The sequence below is a fragment of the Hetaerina americana genome, unplaced genomic scaffold, assembly GCF_022747635.1.
Source record: "Hetaerina americana unplaced genomic scaffold, ioHetAmer1.1.p SCAF_161, whole genome shotgun sequence".
NCBI classification, from domain to species: Eukaryota; Metazoa; Arthropoda; class Insecta; order Odonata; family Calopterygidae; genus Hetaerina; species Hetaerina americana.
In genome coordinates, this window is record NW_027286721.1 from 120,252 (window position 1) to 127,495 (window position 7,244).

At 36.0% G+C, this 7,244-nt stretch overlaps 1 protein-coding gene across 4 annotated transcripts in view; it reads left to right on the top strand.

Moving 5' to 3' along the window:
- The window catches only part of LOC139687080 (lysosomal-associated transmembrane protein 4A), a 50,162-nt gene extending 45,567 nt beyond the window's left edge, over window positions 1-4,595 (top strand). For all 4 annotated transcript variants that reach the window (XM_071584184.1, XM_071584183.1, XM_071584182.1 and 1 more), the window contains exon 10: window positions 2,958-4,595. The gene's annotated coding sequence lies outside the window, so the exon portion shown is untranslated. The remainder of the gene's footprint in view (window positions 1-2,957) is intronic.
- The last annotated feature ends 2,649 nt before the right edge of the window (window positions 4,596-7,244 follow it).

Consider the following 7,244-nt stretch of genomic DNA (forward strand, 5'->3'; position numbering starts at 1 on the left):
GCACTGCTGAGTGAATTGGAAATTCAGTGCGATATAATACTTTGAAGGTGAATTTAATTTAATGTAAATACCTGTATATCGAGAGCTTAGGAATGAAAGTGGGCGGGGGATTCGTAAAATCAGTTAGGTTTGCTGATGACCAAGCTTTAGTTTGTCAGTCAGCCAAGGGATTGCAAGCATTGCTGAGTGAATTGGAAATTCAGTGTGATAGATAAATGGGATGAGAATCAATATTAATAAAACAAAGGTTATGCGATTTTCCAGAAAGAAAAAGGCTAAGCTAAGCATTAAAATAGGAGGGCAAAAAATAGAGTAGATAGAACAGTTTTTACTTATCTCTGGAAGTGTTTTGGACGAACACGGTATCAAAGTAGTAAGGACGTAAGGAGAAGAATTGCACTAGGCGAAGGAAGTACACAGAGATGAAGAGGGACTTGATGTAATTTAGGTTGCTGGATTGTGTTTTGTTAGGAGTCACAATATATTTATTATTGGATATAATATACACAGATATTGGATTAGAATCAGCATTATTAAAACATAGGTTATGCGATTTTCTAGAAAGAAAAAGGCTAAGCCTAACATTAAAATAGGAGGGCAAAAACTAGAGCAGGTAGAACAGTTTAATACGTATCTCGGAAGTGTTTTAGACCAACACGGTATCAAAGTAGTAGGGACGTAAGGAGAAGAATTGCGCAATTAGGCAAAGAGGCTTTCGTAAAAGGAGGAGGGAGTTAAGATGAGAGGGACGTTGAGTAAGGATGTTAAGAAAAGGCTCGTTAAGAAACTTCGATATGGAGCGTAGTTATGTGTGGCTATGGAAACGTGGTCATTGAAGCAAGAGAATAGACGTAGACTGGAGGCTATTGTAGATATGTGGGTGTGGAGAAGAATGGAGAAGGTGAAATGGACAGAGAAGAAAACAAATGAGGAAGTACTTGGTATGGTGGGCGAAGAGAGGGGTTTATTGGGAGACCAAGCTTTTAGTTTGTCTGTCAGCCAAGGTTGTTGCAAGCATTGCTGAGTGAATTGGAAATTCAGTGCGACAGGTATGGGATGAGAATCAATATTAACCCTCTTAGTGCGGTGGGGAATCCAGGGGTACTTAGTGAGAGGTGCAAAGGGTAATTTAAGAAAATGTATCACCTTAGGAAAAAAAGATTTTATGAAGTTATTTGTTTAGATATCCATATGGAGTTTTTTTTATTTTAAAATAAAATATTGTAGTTATTAATGATCTTGTACATTTACATCATCTGAAAAATAAATGTAATTATTACAGTATTATAAAATTTGAAGAATATTTTTTTGTTAGCAATAATATTTCGATTTTTTGGAAACAATACTAAAATATTTTTTTTAAACATTTTTTTCAATAAAACTACCATATTTAAAATATAAGAAAGAATCATAAAGACATTAGAAAAAATTTATATAAATAAATAAAAAGAAAAACCAGTGAATTGCAAATTATTTTGGTCAGCCTTTGCATAGTAGCCGACGTGTTCAAAACTGAACCTAAAAGTATGGTAGGGGTTATACTTTTTGAATAGCATTTAAAATTGCTAATAAAAAATTTAAAAAATTAGTTATATAATTGTATGGAATTCACCCTATCGATAGCACAAAAACCATAAGTTATTAGAGAGAAAACCATAAGTTACAGCGATTTAAACAATAGCCTACGCAAGAGCCGATATATATCAACCCGCCGCACTAAGAGGGTTAATGAAACAAAGTTGGATTCCAAGAAAGGTTACGTGCCCGGGACTAGAGCGCATACTTCAGTATGTTCAATGAACTATGAGTGCGGTTCAATAATTACCCGTGTTTGACGACCAAAGGGCATTCCTGAGGGAAGTTTATGCTATCATCGTGTGCTGCCATCTATCAAATGATGGTGTAACTAATTTCAGACTGGTTTGTAGGTTAGTTTGGATTTGGTAGCCAAGTTGGATGTTGTTTATGGGGAAACTTCATGCCATCTGTGACCATGGTTAGATATTGGTACAATTTGAACAGCCCTCGTTTAGATGCTGATTTCAAATGTAACTACTCAGTTTTCTTAATATATCTAAGTGTCAGCATCAGAATTAGACCTTGATCTTTTCCATTTTGATCGTAAGCAGCTTATTTTAAGTTTCAACATGTAAAATCCGGGTGGGTTTTGGGGAATGGGGTGACACGGTAATAATAATTATAGTAGTACTCTTTCAAATCTCGTGGAATTGCAGTTTTAATGTCGTTAAATTGAAGCGGGGATGTTTTTAAATCCTATTTTTCCAGCTTGAAAGAGTTTATTTGATATCATTCACGTTTGTATACAGGGTTCGTCCGGAAAATAAGTGTACTGAGCTCAGGAAAAAAAATTTATTACACTTTTACATATCTTAAGCTAATATTACTCAAAATAGGACCCTTGTGAGTCGATACACTTGTTCCAGCGGCGTTCCCATTCCTGGAACGCTCCCGCGAAGGCATCATCGGGAACCTCTCGAAGACTCGTCGTCACGGCCTCTTCTCTGCCCTCCACGAACATCTTGTGCCACCGAAAGATCATGTTTCTGGACATGGCTGACTCCCCGTAAGCCTGGTTAATCATACCGACAGTTTCGGTAGACGATTTCCCAAGCTTTACCGCAAATTTGATGGAATAACGCTGCTCCAAAAACTTCGGCATCGCGTTCCGTGACGTGGGTCGAGCGTGGAGATTCGCGTTAACAGAGCTCCTCACTACACCACACTTCAGAGCCGACTGCCTTTTTTCAGTGTTGCTTGCCAACATACCCCCCTCCAATCGCAGCCCGTCAGAGCGGTGCTGGGCGCGCCTGGAGCGGCGGGAAAAAATCAGTAGTCAGTACACTTATTTTCCGGACGAACCCTGTATGTTTGTCATTGGTTTCAAATTGCTCTCTTGTTCCGTGTCATGAGTGTAATGTCTTTTTCTCTCCGTCCAGGTTCCGATTAAGGGGCGAACGGCAAGCTTTTGACTGGCAAGCAGAACTAAATCCAAAAAAAGAAGAGTATTTCTTCCGTCTTTAATGTTTCTATATGTGTAGTCAAGTTGAAGAAAGGGGTCTTGAAGAAAGGGGTCTTTGCCATTCCATTCCAAAGCATTTTGATGGAGTAGAACATTGGTTGGATTATTTCAAATGGCATTTTCACACAGACTCCCAAAAAAATATCTTGTATTATTGTATATGCGTACAATCAAGCTATACATACAGTATCTATACATAACATATGTAATGATATAATTGTTTTTTTGAAAGGAAGAAAATGTACAGTTTTTTGTGTTGAAAAGACGGTAAATTATAAAGTAATGGTTTTTTGAACAGAGTAATTTTTCCCCCGCCGTACATAAGCTCGTTGTGACAATGTTTTTTTCTCACAAAAAGGACATTTTTTAAAAATCTGATTCGTGGTTTTTTTTGATTAGATTATATTTTTCTTCTGTTCTTAAAAATATAAAAAATTCGCAAAAGTCTAAATGGCAAAAATCGCTCAAATAGTTTCATTTTCATTCATAGATCCTATCGTAGCGGTTTCTTTTTTTTCATTCTCATTTTAAACGGGTCTTTAAAAAGAAATTTCATTAGTTTGTACAGCCATGTATGCCGTGTACGCAAACCGCGGTTTTGGTATTTCAATTCGTACCGAACCGTTGCTTCTGTTGGTGTACGGTAGACTATATATACAGAGTTTTTACATTAATATCACTTAAAGATTACTTTAAAGAAATGCATTTCTCTTTGCTATTTTTAAATATAAAAATGTTACCGTTGATTCAGAAGAAACACCCACCCCCCTTGCTTAAATCTAGTGATTTTGAAGAAAAAAATGTATTAATGTTAATTTTGATTGGTTTAAATTAATTATTAATACTAAATAAGATGTAAATAATGATGTTAGGATGTGGAAACTTTAATGGAATCCGTATTGAAGATGTTTTGAAAATAGTTTTGTGATAATTGATCCAGTATTTTTCAATGTTCTTAATGTTTTAAAATGAAGAAAAATAGTCCGTTTAATCCTCCCAAAACAAACCACCACCCAAAGATTTAAATCTGAATCTTAAAAAAATGCTTAAAAAAGTTACAAAATTTGCATCTCTGTTCGTCAATCCATAGAAGTTGGAAAGGAAATATAATCTCAATAAGTGTAATAGAGGGAAATAAAACAGTTGTAAAACATTGTAAATTATAAACATTGTTAGGCTTAGACATAATGGCCTACGGTTTAATTGATGGGGTGTTTGAAGATAGTGGAAAAAAAACCGAAAAAAAAAATATCAGAAATGTTTGCCAATTTGTTGTGTTTTAATAGCGGAAAAGAATGGAAGGAAAAAGAAATAATGGTTGAATCTATTTCCTTTCGATTGCCGTGTGAACGCATATTATTATATGCATCTGTTTTCCATAATTTGTCGACTGATTTTTGTTTATTTGAGAGTGTTGCTATCCAAAGTAACTATTATTCAGTGAGAGATTATTTAATGAAAGACATTTGTTGTTAAGTGACATATTTTCTGTGTATATTGTTAATACTTAACCTGAATCTATTAATTTACATAAATAAATGTATTAGCAAAGAAGTATTGGTGCTTATTATTGTGTGTTCTGGAGTGAAATAAATGTGTGTGAAAATGTGTATATATATGTATATATATATGTATAAATATGTATATGTATATGTATATATATATTTATAGGTATATATATATATATAGGTATATATATATGTATATATATATATATATATATATATGTGTATATATGTATATATATGTATATATATGTATATGTATATATATATATATGTATATATATGTATATATATATATATGTATATATATATATGTATATATATATATATATGTATATATATATATGTATATATATGTATATGTATATATATATATATGTATATATATGTATATATATATATATATATATATATATATGTATATGTATATATATATGTATATATATATGTATATATATATATATATATATATATATATATATATATATATATATATTTATATGTATATATTTGTATATATATATATGTAGATATATATATATGTATATATATGTATAGTATATATGTATATATATGTATATATATGTATATATATATATATATGTATATATATATATGCCCTCCCCGGACTACAACCTTGACGTGGTGGAAGGGCTTGTCCGTTCCGATGACCCCTAGAGCTGTACTGGCGGGAGTAATAAAAATTGCTCCTGGTAGGGTCACCCATGCCAGATAGGTCGAAGGTTAGGAGCCAGACGAAAGGTAGTCCACGCAGCGTCTGTTCCTCAGTGAGGCGGCTGCGATGGCGTCCGACCCCAGTGGGGCCACAAGCCAGTAAGTGAGTGTAGCACGTTAAAAACACTATTGAGGAAGGCAACGGGAAACCACCTCAATTATCATTCCCTAGAAAAATATGATGGACAATAGAGATATTTTGAGTCCTGGCAACCACGGGGCTCGGCCCAATCGGCCGTGTGTCATGCCCGGCAGCAGGGGAGGCAAGGCTTCTGCGGTCGTCATCCCACGAAACCCTTGCAATGGAAAACCAGCAGCAGCAGGACAGAAGACGCAGGAGAAGAAGACCAAATTAGTTAGAATAGGAACGTGGAATGTTAGGACAATGATGAGGACAGGGAAATTGGAGAATGTTAAGCGAGAGATGGAAAGGGGAAATATCGATATTTTAGGTCTATGCGAGGTGAGATGGAAAGATAGCGGGGATTACTGGAGTGATAAGTATAGAATAATATACAGCGGTGGGGACGAGAGCCAACGAGGGGTTGCCATAGTATTAAATGAAGAGGTAGGAAGAAGCGTAGTCAACATAGAGCAGGTAACAGATAGAATACTACTAGTGGAGATAAAAGCAGAACCGACGAACTTAGTTATTATCCAGGTATACATGCCACCGAGCAACCATAAGGAAGAAGAGGTCGATAGGATATACGATGAGTTAGAGGACATGATTGCATGTGTTCCTGCAGGGAAACATTTGATATTGATGGGGGATTGGAATGCGACGGTAGGCGAAGGAAGAGATGGTGATGAGGTGGGGGACTACGGTTTAGGCACGAGGAATGACCGCAGGGAGAAAGCAGTTGAGTTCTGCAGGAGACGGGGCTTAGTTATCACCAACACTTGGTTCAGACACCACAAAAGACGCAAGTATACATGGAAAATGCCAGGTGACTCGGGAAGATATCAGCTAGATTATATCCTGGTTAGACACAGGTTTAGGAACAGTGTGATAAATTCCCACAGCTTCCCGGGAGAGGATGCGGACTCAGACCACAATTTAGTTGTTATGAAATGTGGCGTACGTTTCAAAAAGATAAGGCAGGGGCGGCGAGTTAGAAAATGGAATGTAGAAGCATTAAATGGGTTGAAAAGGAAGAAATACAAACAGGCGGTAGAGAAAATCATGGAGGACGGTAAAGAGCTAAGTACTATCGAAGAAGAATGGGAATGTATCAAAAAAGGGTTGTCTAAAGCGGCAAAAGACACTATTGGAACCGTTAACGCTAAAAGGACTCGTAAACCATGGATCACGGATGAGATGATTACAAAAATGGATGAGCGGCGAAAATGGAAGAATATAAATACAGAATTAGGCAAAATGAAGTACAAAGAATTGAACAATAAATTAAGGCGGGCAACAAATAAAGCAAAGGAAGCATGGTGGAAGACGCAGTGCGAGGATATGGAAAGTCTGCAGAGGAAGGGGGACATCGGTGCGCTTTACAGCAAAGTTAAATCGTTATCGGGAAGTAAGAAAGGGAGATCAACGATAGCAGTTAGAGATAAGGCCGGTAAGGTAATAGTTGACGCAGGAAAGATCCAAGAGAGATGGAAGGAATATGTAGAAGAACTGTATAGTAAAGAGCTTAGACCAACAAAGTTAGACATTGAAAAGGAACATGACGTAGAAGAAGATAGCTTAGGTCCAGGCATACTGGACAATGAGATAGAAAGTGCATTAAGGGAGATGAAACTAAATAAGGCCGTGGTGGTAGATAACATTCCCGTGGAACTTTTGAAATGCTTAGGAAAATGTGGGAGGAACAGGCTCTATGGGCTGATCCGTAGTACGAGGGTCATCCGGAAAGTAGTACCCGTTCGTGAAATAAAGACACAAAAGTAAATATTAACAAACATAAAAAATTTTATTTGAAAGAGGATACTTTAAACTACTTCTCAAC